The sequence below is a fragment of the Apium graveolens genome, chromosome 6 (genome assembly GCF_009905375.1).
Source record: "Apium graveolens cultivar Ventura chromosome 6, ASM990537v1, whole genome shotgun sequence".
NCBI lineage: Eukaryota > Viridiplantae > Streptophyta > Magnoliopsida > Apiales > Apiaceae > Apium > Apium graveolens.
The window spans coordinates 299,322,515-299,336,805 of NC_133652.1; positions in this window are offsets into that span (position 1 = coordinate 299,322,515).

Sequence of the window (14,291 nt, forward strand, 5' to 3'; positions counted from 1 at the left end):
CCTTTGCTCTATCTCTAGTTCATGAGTTTTCAGAACTCCATAGATCTCATCTAGAGGTGTGATATCAAGATTATAGTTATCCCTGATTGATGTGACTTTAGCATCCCACTTTTCAGGGAGAGCAAATAGGAACTTCAAGTTTAAGTCCTCGAAATCATATTCTTTGTTGACAAGGGATAAGTCATTAGCAACTTCTGAAATCTGTCATAGATCTCAGTTAGGGACTCATTTTCCCTTGATTCAAAGTGCTCATATTTTTGAGTAAGTACTGTCCTCCTGCTCTTTTTGATAGCAGTTGTAGCTTGACACTTTACTTCTAAAGCATCCTATATCTTTTTTATTGTTTTTTATCCAATGACTTTGTTGGACATAACACTATCAAGACTGTTGTGCAAGATATATCTAACCTTAGCATCCTACATGATAGACGAGATATCTTCAAGAGTATACTCCTTTCTGTCTTTATCTATCATCTTCTCTGGTTCTTCTGTAAGTGAAACAACTACCTTCATTAGTTTATGAGGACCATCATAGATCCTGCTTAGGTATTCAGAATCTGTGGCTTCCAAACACATGGCCATCCTGACTTTCCAGATTGGATATTCATGTATCTTCAGGATAGGCACCTTGATTGATTCATACCTACTCATGTTGCTGCTTATCTGTGATCTGGATGGGGGTTGTGGCTTCGGATTCTGCGTCTCTTCTTCTTTGTCTGCCATCGTAGATTGATCTTCAGATCCTAAACTGTTTGTACGTTAACAACAAGCTCTTATACCAATTGTTAGTCCCTTAATCAAATGTAGAGGGGGGGGGGGGTGAATACAGTTAACACAATCTATTCGACAAAACTTCAACAAAATTAACAGTTTTTATATTAACTGATAAAAACTTATTACACATGTACTCTCTCGAAAGGATGAACAAATATCCTTGAGAGCTGCTAGGTTATGCGAAAGATATAATAATGTCGCAATACTTATTGCATGAACCCAATTTGTGCTTTATATAGAGCACATCTACCAATGTATAAGGAATCATATTCTATTAACAATAAGGAAACCTATACTATTATTTCTGAGATAAATTCCTTCACCGCCTTGAGTTCCTGTTTCCTTTTCCTCCTTGAAGATCAACTGATTTGACAAATACTGATTTCATTATCCGTTCATATCATCATCCGTTGAAATCCTATCATCCGTTGATGTTGTCATCAGCATCCGTTGATATATAAGTTCTGAAATGAACTTCTGATAGAATCTGTTTGATATCATCAATTTCTCATAACAAGTGTCATAATGCCCTTGCAAAACTGAGTATAATACTTTATAGAATCATAAAATTTAATTTTTCTTTGTCAAGTTTGAAAAAATATTATGAAAATATTGAGTAGAACCCTTAACATGATCGTAAACTTAGAAAAAGATGATATTCAATTGTTTGTTAGAGGGTCCTCATTGTAGGATAATTTTTCTCCATTATGTGCTTGCTTAATTTTATTCATATATGTAATGAAATGTATTGGTATGTACTGAAATTACATAAATAATGTGCTTGTGGTGATAAAAAACTATCAACGTAATTAGTTATATGGTGCAATATAGGTTTTCTCACATTTTATTTAATAGTAAAAAAAAGTCACGATCAATATTAATTAGTCTATATGCAGTAATTTTTTTCAATCTACACTCTAAGAATAGATCTCTGAGTATATTTTATATACAAACAAACTACTCCCTTCATCTCACTCATTTATTTACATGTTGTTCTCTCATGCACATTTTTTTAAAAATTAATCACACACACAAACTACTCCCTCCATCTCACTCATTTATTTACATGTTGTTTTCTCATGCACATTTTTTTTTGAAAATTAATCACACACGTACACGCTAGGAGTCGAACTCGTGACCTTCCGTAGGTGGGACACGAGCTAAAGTACTGCACCAACACTTTGTTGGCAAAAACTTTATTAATGAGTTCCAATTTTGTCATCAATCTATTTTATTTACATATTTTTCTCTCATGCGCATTTTAAGGCTCCTATTATGTATAGTTCCATAATTTATTTTTAAAGTTATTTTTTATAAAAATTTGGACATTATTTTAAAAAAAAATTAAGACAACTATATTTTAAAAGAGTCTTAAAGTGCACGCCGAACCGCTTCCCCAATATAAAAAATTTGGTTGGACGGAGGGAGTAGTAATATTAGTTATAAGAATAGAAAATTAAGATAAGGGAAAAAATAAAAAAAATTAAGACACTATATTTTTTGTATAATGATAATTAGATTCAGTTCACTACATATTTGACCAATAAATGAATTGGGCTTTTTTGATTCTTGGGTTTGTGAACTTTTGTTTACTTATATTGAATTCTAACAGATAGCTTCATCTAGTTATAATTTTGACCCAATTTGTAACTGGGACCATGTATTGGCACTTTATATGTAAGTCAACCCAATTCTAGTACCTTCTTGACTTTTCTACACCTTTCAACTTACTTGATAAATATTCATTTCTTACATTACTAATTCTTCATTCCATGTTGTGTTTCATGTCATTTTTTCCTAAATTCACCTCTTCATCTCTTTCTTTTTGAGAAACTCTACGTATTTCTCCAATTTAATATAATTGATCGCCAATTTTTTTACCCAATTTGTTATTTTCACTATCTAAATCAACCTTATCTACTGTTGAGAAAATACTTATCAAGTTGTCTTTTTATGATTCAAACCGGTAAGATATCCTAATTTATTTCACATTGATTTTTTATAATGCACAAATTTATCTAATATCTATTTACCTAAATCATGATGTTGGATCTTAATTTTTTCCAAGAAATAAGATTATAGCATTTCAATTATTGTTAGTAATGTCCTCCATCAAAATTCTTTATATGTGATTTATAAATGGAGTTATGCAGAAAAAGGTTCAACTATATATAGTTTGCATTTTGTCCTATTATGCACAAGTATTTCTAATATTTTCAATTGCAATGTGATTTATTCATTGTAAAAGCCACTTACTATACATTTTCTTATCTCAATACATAGATACAAGATATATGCTACAAACAATGAAGAAAATGCTCCATGAAAAATAAATAACCTCCACCATTCACGTTCACTGGTATGTAATTGCATATAATTTCCTTTGGATAATAAATATTAACATATCTATATGTGTTATGGTGTTCTCATCCACAGATTATTAGACATTAACTGAAACATAGAATGTATTGATATTCTTTTTTACAAAAATTATGTGGCTCAAAAATTCATTGATATTTATTGACAATTGCAGAATCAGCAATGGAAATGTTTCAAGAATGGATTAACTATTATGAACTGGTAATTGCTGATATTGGGATGCCGGTAATGGGAATCTCTGAGTTTTTGGAAAAACTTCATGTTCCTGGCATGAATGTTCTCGTCATTTGTAATTCATTCAGTTTAATTTTCACAAATATCTTGTGGCGATTTCACCTTTTCTATTTTTTTTTCTTGTTTTAAATTTCACAAATGTAATAAATATTTGAACCTTATTTAAATGCAATGATTGCTGAAGATTTAACAATGAATTACTGATTGATACTCTTGGCAAACGAGTTTGCTACTTCTTCTCAAAGCCACCAAGCTACCTTTATATTTCATGGATGCATATCCTGCTTGTGAAACATGTATTCTTCAAAGAGACTAAATACATTGATATAGATAGAGATTGCAATCTTGGTAGTACTTTATTTGATCGACAATGGTAAGAAAAATTTAATAAGAAAATAAATTAGATTGACTAAAGTGACAATTTAGTCAATTTTGTAAATTAAGGGGCAATTTCCTTTTGTGGGGCAAGTTCTTGTTCCCTATTTTAGTTGAGAATACATAAAGTGATTCTAAATTATATATTATACAAATTTACTTACAGAACATGTACATTGTTCTAAAAATCATGTGTATCTAGTTTTCCTAAAAATATGTTTTAAATAGGAAATTAGATAATTTCATCACAGTTATACAAATAATTTCAATAAAATTTAACATGTGCAATATTTTGTTTCCATAATTATATTAAAAGTTTTAATGTCATGCTAAAAGAAAATCCTATAATGCCAATTTTTATCTATTCTCTTATTATCTTTTGCTCTTATATATATGATAAAAGTTTAAATTTAAGAACAATCTTAATCTAATATATACTAAATTATAATAACCGTATTAGTTAAAACTCTAGTGTTGATAGTCGACTACCATACCCATTCTCCACTTTCTGATCCTTCACCCCATCCCCCTTGCTCTCCATTTCTTTTATTTATCAATTTTTCAATATAGCCGAGATCTAATTCTTTTTGAATAAGATCTTGTTGAGTATGTTATTTTAAAGATTGTTAATCGTGCCCATTTTTAGGAAGTTATTGTGTCATACTTTGATGTTTTTATTGGCCATATTACGGTTCTATAGTTTCTGTGAGAAAGATTTATTTGATATTTTGTGAGATCTGTAAGAATTGTATTGAACCTCGGAGCATGGTGGATATGGCAATAACTCACATTTCACAACAAAAATTGTTCATATTCTTGGGATATTAATTCCTCCAATTTCAGTTGATGCAACTCATAATTATTAAAATTGGGCTACAAATGATACTTATGTATAGGTGTTACTAGTTTCACAACTAGTGAAGGATTTTTCATTGATCTAGACGTCATTGTATATTTTTTGGATATTATATATGTTAACTGATGTCCAAATAAAATGGCTATTTGTTTAGCTTCAATTTTGTTTGACAATCAAATTATAGTTGAAAGTTCAGAAGTTTGTCGGGGCCGGATTCCGATATTTTAATGAATCTTTTGTTTGTTCGTAAAAATACTATAATAACTTGAATATAGTATACTTTTGTTTTTTAGTTTCCTTATCTCTAATTTTGACTGTCAAAACCTCTTTATCAAACAAAACTGTTAGTTCAAAATACCAAAATAATATCCACACTCAAGTTCCTAGGTTATTATCGTATTTATTATGTTGCATATCACATTTTAATTATTACACTTATAACAAAAGAAAATTAAATTCGAACGAAAATAACAAATATTGTATTCTTATTTATATCTGTATAACACTTGGATTATAAGTTCACAATATATACTTATTTCAAACTAATTATCGTATAACTCATTTTCAGATATTTAAAATTCAAAAAAATACAAACATACATACATATAAACATACATACATATTATACCATGTCATACGTTACGTACCCGGTATATACCACATAACTAGTGTCTATGAGGGTATAATGTATGTAGCCTTATCCCATTCAAAAGAATGAATAGCTTGTTTCCGCAAAAGATCTTGGCCTGTGTATTCACAAATATGTGTATTCTAGGTAAAAAATGATATATACAGTGATATGTTAAAATATGTAAAAACTCAACATAAAAAATTTGGTCCTATAATCTGCAAGTAAACGAGATAATACATTTGCCCATGATTTCTTTACATAGGACTTACATATGCCGTGAAAATCTTCGTTCATTAGATTATTTAAGTCCTTTTTGTCTGACCAGTTTGCGTTAAAGCCTCAATCGAATCAATTAAGATGGCAACATTGTTTGCTTTCTTTGCAATCTCGGGGTATCGACTAGTCTTTCTGTTTTTGCAAGTAACACTCTCTTCTCTTGTAATATTAATTAATAAGTTCTAGTTTAATCTGATTGATGCAATTCTCTGTCCTCTATAAATCAACCAAGATTTTATGGAAGGCATGTTGTGTTACTTGAGAAAATCAAAGCCTTGTTATACATCATTGGAGGATTAGTCGCAAGGTTTTGGAGCCGCCGAGTTTTGATTCTTCATTGTTACTCACATACATACATATTATTATACACGTGCATATATAAATATAAATACAGTGGCCGGCGCAGGATATTTATACACGGGAGGGCCTAAATGTACAATAATTTCTTTATATATAATTTGCAATCAAAATTCTTATAATATCAATAAGGCTTTACATACTTAAACTTACAAATCACAATGCTATTCTACGAGATTTCATATTTTGAAATCTTTGAAGTACATCATCCGTCTTAATGGTTAAAAAAATATCCCGTTCAACATAAGTGACTAATATATCATTTAGCCACTCATCTCCAATTCTATATCGAAGCCTAGTCTTTACAATATTCATAGCAGAGAAGGATCTCTCAACTCCAGTGGTTTCCACAAGTAAAAGCATAGCTAACTTTATAAGTAGATATACTAATTGATGAAACAAATGCTTTCCGGTTTTAACCATTTTTTGCGAAGTCCCGCAATTCCATTTATGTAGAGAACCTATCATCATGACTTGCATCTTCAAAGTAAACCGGAAGTGCCGTTTCAAGCTCCATAATTTGTGTAGGAGAAAATTCGAAAGGATACAATTTTGTAAATTTGATCACTTCTCCTTATCAAAAGCACGAAAAGAATTTTTGGATCAAGGTGTGGCATGTCTAAAAGTAATTCAGTACCAATTTCACTAAATTGATCATTCAATCCCTTAACTTGCTTTTCTAAAATATCCACAAACTTGTCGTTATGATAAACATGGTATTTTTCAACACCTCAGACTTTCTTAAAGGTCTTCTTGGATCCTTAAAACTTGCATTCATGTAAAGAAGGACAATCTCATGTTTTACACAAAATGATGTAACTTCTTTCATAAAGTCCTCTCTTCCATCTCTCCTCATTGTTTTAAGAAAAGATTTAGTGATATTAACAAGATTCATTGCATTTAAAATATCTTGATCTTTTCTTTACAAGGCACATGATAGCCCATCACTAATCCCCAAGATGTTTTTCATCCAGTGTAAGAAAAATACACATCAAAGTTGTTCATTGTTAACAACATTAATTCAACATTAACTCGAATACCTTGATCATCCGTGTGCTCCACAATATGTTCAAGTACACTATTAACCGGATTAAACAATCTAATTAACTCAACAAACTTGAGTAATGAGAACCCCAACGTGTATCATCCCAGTTTTTTTAAAGTTAATTGTTGATTTAATCCCTTCCAGGTAACAATCTCATCACTATAAATCCCTTAAATAACTTCTTGACTTGTTTGTCACGAAGCAAGTCTTGACGTTTACGAGATCTGAAAACAATATTTATAATGGTAGATATTTGTGTAAAAAAATATTGATATCTTTCTTTCTTTCTTTATACCACAAATAAGTGCGGGTTATAATTGATGAGGAAAACAATGGACATTAAAAGTACAAGGATTTTATTTTACGCGGATCGGTTGGTATGTCATCTAAATTTACACATGGATGAACACTTGCACTAGTTCGAGTCACGAATTAGGTTCTTGATTAACTACATCGTCCATCTTTCTTTTAGAAAAATATCTCTGCATCACTATTAAACAATTAACATTCAATAATTTGATACACAAAAGTTAAAAGTACTAACAAAAAGTACACAAAAACCCCCAAATTTGTGATAAACTTACCCCTAATTAAAATCTAGATAACATGAAAAAAATAAACTAACTAAATAGATAAGTATTACAGTAGAGGACAACCTGTTTAGAAGATTACAAACTTTTTATTGAATGTTTACTTTAAATTTCTTGAACCTCTGCTGCTCCTCGTGCTCTGTTTTTGTGTTCTGCTTTTGTCTCCCACTCCCCAGCTTCGGGTTTGTTCTTTTAGTCTCGGGATTTATTTTTGTATGTATTTTTTATACGCCTCCAAACTTGTATACATATTGGGCCAATTAAGTTAAATTGTGGATTGGGCTGGGCTACCTGGACAAGGTACATAAAAAATAAATTAAGAGACCCAAAATAAATTAAGAGACCCAATTAAGAGACCCAAGCTACATACATGATATTAGAAATTAACTCCATTTTTTCATAATCGATGAACAATAATCTTGTCAATAATGAATTTTCATACTATACGGTTATAATTTTAGAATTTAAAATTATTAAACACTATAAAAATACATCTTTTACGAAAGTCATCTATTAGTTGTCTGATACAAAATTGAAAGAAAGTTCATCTCACACCATACTATAATTTTCAACTATATAACATGTATATATTTTATTAACATCTGAGTTTTGATTATACTTGTGTCTCATATCTGCTATAAAATACACACTCTTCCTTATAAGAAATTAGACTTTACACAGATGAAAATAATTTCTCGTAATAAAAAATATATTACATTCCGCAAGCATATATACAAATTTTATAATAGTTGATGTTAGATCATGACAGTATGAAACTACTTAGTCCTAAAGTTTTTTTTACCATAAATCTTAAAATTTAAACATACACACATTTGTATTCATTTATTAAAATTTATGTACATATTTGTTTACGAAAATACCAATATCCAATTTTATCAGCAAGGAAAGTAATAAATTGGGCGAAATCCACAATTCTTAATTTTCAAACAAAATTTAATCAAAGTATCATTTTTCTTCAAAGATAACCGTCGGCCATTATGTATTCAAATTTGATTGTGTATTAAGTTTAAATCACTACAAAAAAATCGCACATTTCTGACTACTAAATTTGGTCAGAAATGAGCTTACTCGGTTGGAAATGAGGGTCAAACCGACCACAACCAATCGATAGGAGTGGTCGGTTAAAACCATGTCGTAAATGACCCCTCAGTCGGTTGGTTATAACAGTTATTACCAACCGCCATCTGACCAGCATGAACAGTCGGTTATCATTTTATAGTTGTCACTTCTTGGCCCCACTTAAGACATGACATCCACCACGATTGCCACATCATGTTATAACTACCATGGTTGGTCACAAAAAATTGGTCAATAATGTTTAAATGATGAACTTTTTTTCTGACCAATAATAAACGACCACTACTCAATGAATATGGTCGGATTTCTGTGTATATATTAAATACGAACTAGTCAGTAATAGCTTGTGGATGGTGACTTTTCTGGGAACAATTTAGGGAAAAATAACCAGGTGTGCCACACTACTTCTGCCACCTGCTACTATACCAAAATCAACACTATGCTACAACTCGCTTCTGTACAAAAAATCATAATCTAAAATTTGAAAGCATAAACTATAAAACAATAAACCTAACGAAAAAAACTAGAAAATTAAATATACCAACTTAAATAAAAAGCAACACAACATTCCGTAGTTCACCATTTGTCAACATCCATGCCAAATGAAAATATAAACTACTTAAGTTCATTACCATACATGGAAAAACACAGCTACTTCCCATCATCAAATTTAAGTCACCAGACTTTGAAAACATAAAATAACAGTTCATTACCAGTCCACTAAAGTTAAGTTGTAGCATTAAAACAAGAAAAACACTACAACATGTTTAATTTCCAGATCCAGATGGTAATATTTTAGCATCACCGCAATAATGACTTTCGAGACTGCACCTGCGTCACTACTCATCAAATTTAGAAATTTGTCCGTCCATAAATTCTTCATTTTCTTCTTCGATTGCCTGCAAGCAATAAATATATCGATAAAATTATTTTACTAGTATTATGGTATTATCAATAATACTTGATATTAGAGTAGAACTAATTGAAATTCTTTGCGGACAACATGGCTTATTTTACTCACCTAATGGTTGTAAATCTACAGTACTTAGTTCATCCTAGTATACTAATTAGTAAATGATAGCCTATAATAATTCACGCCTAATAGTAGAGGCCCAGGGCCCAAGTACAAGAGCCCAGGAAATACTCAGCTCTGACCTTGGGGAGCCCAGGACACGTGACAACATCACCACCGTCCAGGTACCCGGGATCCAGAACGTTCCTACGGTCCGGATCTGATAGTACTCTGACGCATTTAACTTTGACCTTGAGGAACCCAGGACACGTGGCAACATCACCACCGTCCAGATACCCGGGATCCAGGACATTTCTACGGTCCGGATCTAATAGTACTCTGACGCATCCCAGACGTCCAGATGCCCTACAGTCCAAAAGGCAAACCCACGGTCCACATTAAAAGGTGCAAACCCCTAAACCCTAGGGAGAGGCCTATAAAAGGGAGAACAGAAGGAAGGTTACAGGTTACGATCTCACATACCCTCTCTCACCTATACATACATACACACACGCGTTCACCATAAGATATATTCGCATAATCCCTGTTTTGCCCTTCTTCTCCTTAAAACCCTTTCTCATTCTCACGCCGGAGGTGCCGCGGGGACGCCACCCCCCTCCGGTTCTGTTTTGTAGGTTCCCACCCTACAGCAACACCGCACGCCGTCGCCGTTTCCGTCCAAAAGGAGTCTGAGTCCTGGCCCGGCAAGGAGAAGGTCCCGGGGTGATTCGGGATTATCAGTAAATGTGACCACATTCTTACAAGTATCTTGAATTTACAATCACTCATGTAAGGTTACTTTATTCATGCTTGGGTGGCTCCTCCTTCAGAGTTATTAAACCCACGTCCCTTTGCTTTAAGTGTAATTATTAGTCTTACTGTACTTTAACCCAGGATGACGAAATGAAAGGAGAAAGTGACAAATTGAGAGCTAGTTCTTACCTTGTCTTGTATTTAGGTACTATGTGGTAAACAGTATTTTATGATATTTGGAGGATCTTGTAAAATTATTTTGAAAAGCGTTAAAAGAATCTACTTGATTTGTGTGTGCAATGGAAGAACTGCGGAAAGTTAGCGTATGCTCTGATAGAACTGCCAGCCCTTCCACTGGTACTCCTTTCGGATGCAGTCACTTAGCCTTTCCCTTTGTAGTCTTGATGCCATGTTGTCTGCTAGATAAAACACACATATATACATATATAAACTGATCATGAACATATCATCATTACACAATTAATAACATACATAATACATGTGCAGTTTGATAACTAAAATCAGCAAGAACTTAACAGTTACAAATTATACACATTACAGTGCATATATTGTATAATAACATAGGGGAATAGAGGGGAAGGTAGCACACAACTCAAATAAGAACAAATTGTATATTCTTTCGGTTACCATAGTCCTAAAATTTAAAAACCAGAAGGAAAAAGCAGGTACCGACCACTGCTGTGCATTTGAGCATGTAGGAATTTTATTGAGTTGCTACTGCAGAGCTCCTGATATCAATGTGAAACTTATGATTTTTGTATATATTCATGCTGAAAAAGTACAATGTAATATATATGTCCTTACAGATGTTTCTAGAATATTTGTAGATATCAGATTCAATGAATTCTTCATGATCAGATTACTATGGTCCTGAACATATAATTTGTTCATTAAAACATCTCTTACTAGAAAATACTAGAGATACATGAATGTGAAAGTGCATTAATTCCAACACCCCCCTTAATGCACTTGTTTGACAACTCCAATGTGATCTCGTAGATAGCAGAACTTCTCTCTGTGAAGGGCTTTTATAAAATATCAGCGAGTTGTTCTTGAGACTTGTAATACTGTAGTCTAATTTCGCCTTCTTCAACCGCATCCCAGATGAAGTGATACTTGATTGCTATATGTTTTGTTCTTTCGTGACATACTGGATTCTTTGCAATAGAGATGGAAGATTTATTATTACAGAACAAAATAGTTGCTTCCTTTTGCTTTTCGCCAATATCTTCAAGAATTCTTCTTAGCCAAATAGCTTGGGAGGTGGCCTTTCCAGCTGTTACATACTCATCTTCTGCTGATAATTACGCAATAATCTTTTGCTTTTTTGACAGCCAAGAACATATGTTTGTACCTAGTAAAAATGCGTACCCTGAGGTACTTTTCATGTCATCAATACTTCCAGCCCAATCACTATCCGAGTAAGCAATCAGATTTAAATTTTTTCCAGCCTTGTAACAAATGTCATAGTCCAGAGTTCCTTGCAAGTATCTTAAAATTCGTTTTGCTGCTCCAAAGTGAATTTGACTAGATTTTGCTTAAATCGTGATAGTAAAGTAGGAACAAACATGATGTCAGGCCTTGTGGCGGTAAGATACAACAAGCTACCAACTAAACTTCTATAGGGAGAGCTGTCAACCCTTGATGTACCATCATCTTTTCATAACTTTTCACTAACAACTAATTGTGTAGAAACATGCCTTGTAATGTGACATATTAAAATTTTCAAGAATACTTTTTGCATACCTCTTTGGTGAAACAAGAATCCCTTCTGGTTTTTGAGTTACTTCGACACCCAAAAAGCAGTGAAGCAGCCCTAAATCACTCATCTCATATGCCTTCATCATGTGTTCTTTAAAGCCTTGCATCATTGTTTTATCGTTTCCTGTAAAGATGAGATCATCTACATAGAGACAAACAATCAGAAAATTGCTTCCATTTTTCTTTACATATAAGGTTGCCTCACTCTTACTTATTTGAAATCCATTTTTTAAGAAGTATCAATTTCTTTGTACCAAATTCGAGGCGATTGTTTTAGACCATAAAGGGCCTTTTTGAGTTTAATACTTTAATTTCTCCCCCTTCTACCAAGAAACCTTGCGGCTGCTCAACATAAACTTCCTCATCCAGCTTTTCGTTTAAGAAGGCTGACTTAACATCAAGCTGAAAATTTTTCCATCTCTTTTGTGCTGCAAGAGCAATCAAGGTTCTTATAGTTTCTAGCCTTGCCACAGGTGACAATGTCTCTGAAAAATCAATACCAACCTTCTGAGTGAAACCTTTAGCGACTAATCTCGCCTTATATTTCTGTATTTCTCCATTTTGATTTAACTTAGTCTTGTAAATCCATTTTAGCCCGATAATTTCTCTTCCTTCAGGCTTGTCTACAAGTTCCCATGTTTTAAATTTCTCAATCATATGCATCTCTTCTTCCATTGCTTGCTGCCATATATCATGCTTCATTGCTTCTTCAAAGGTTTCTGGTTCACCAACTATAAAATTACAGGTCTGATAGATGTCGCTTAATCGCCTCCATTTTCTTGGTGGAGATTTATTATCATCCTCAGATCTAGATTCTGATATATGAGCTTGTACTTCTCTTTCATCACTTTCTTCACATTCTTCACTTATTATTGAGGAATTATGATGACTGATATGGTCTTCTTATTTTTCTCTCCAATCCCAGGCTGCTTTTTCATCAAATAAAAACATCTCTACTAACAATCAGTTTGTTAGTTTTAACATTATAAAGTCTGTATCCTTTAGTCTCAAGAGTATATCCGATAAAAATGCATTTTGAACTTTTATCATCTAATTTAGTACGCTTCTCTGCAGGAATATGAGCATAACAAACACAACCAAAATTTTTAAAATGACTTACCGAAGGTTTTTCACCACTCCATGCTTCCAAAGGTGTCACGTTTTGTACAGTTTTCGTGGGACACCTATTAAGGATATATACAGCCGTGTTTATAGCTTTGCTCAGAACCTTTTTGGCAGCCCTTTTTCATTCATCATGGATATGCCCATTTCAACAATCGTTCTATTTTTCCTCTCTGCAACTCCATTTTGTTGCGGACTATATCCAGCTATTAGTTACTTCTAAATTCCTTCATCTTTGCAGTATTCTTCAAATTCTTTAGATGTATATTCTCCTCCTCTATCGCTTCGAATGCACTTTATACTAGAACCAGACTGCTTTTCTACAAGAGTTTTAAATCTCTTGAAGACAGTAAAAGGTTCTAACTTTTCCTTCAAAAAATAAATCTAAGTCATTCTTGTAAAATCGTCAATAAAAATGATAAAGTACCTTTGTTTTCCCAGAGAAGGAGTCTTCATTGGGCCACAAATATCGGTATGTATAAGCTCTAGACGTTCCCTAGCTCTCCATGACTTCCCTATAGGAAATGGAATTTTGTGATGTTTTCCCATGATACAACCTTCACAAGGATCCATCTTACTTTATAATTCTGGTAGTCCGACCATCATGTTTCTTTGCTTGAGAAGCTTTAATCCCTGAAAGTTCAGGTGATAAAATCTTTTATGCCAAAGCCATGACTCTTCAACAACATCAGCCTTTAAAGCTTTGTAGTCAAATGTTATAGGAAAGTTTTTATTGCTCTCCATTTTTACTTTAGGAATGGTCTGATTGTTGTTCTTCTTGTCAAAAATCTTGCAAAACTTATCTTAAAAAACAAGACAATAATCATGCTCCAGAAGCTGTCCAACACTTAACAAATTTTCTTTCAAATGTGGAACAAGAAGAATATCACGGATATATTTTACACCAGATTTTGTTTTGACAGCAATCGTGCCTTTGCCTTTAGCTTGAGCTGATGTCCTATTTCCCATTCTCACCTTTGGATTTACTATAGTATCCAGGTGCACAAT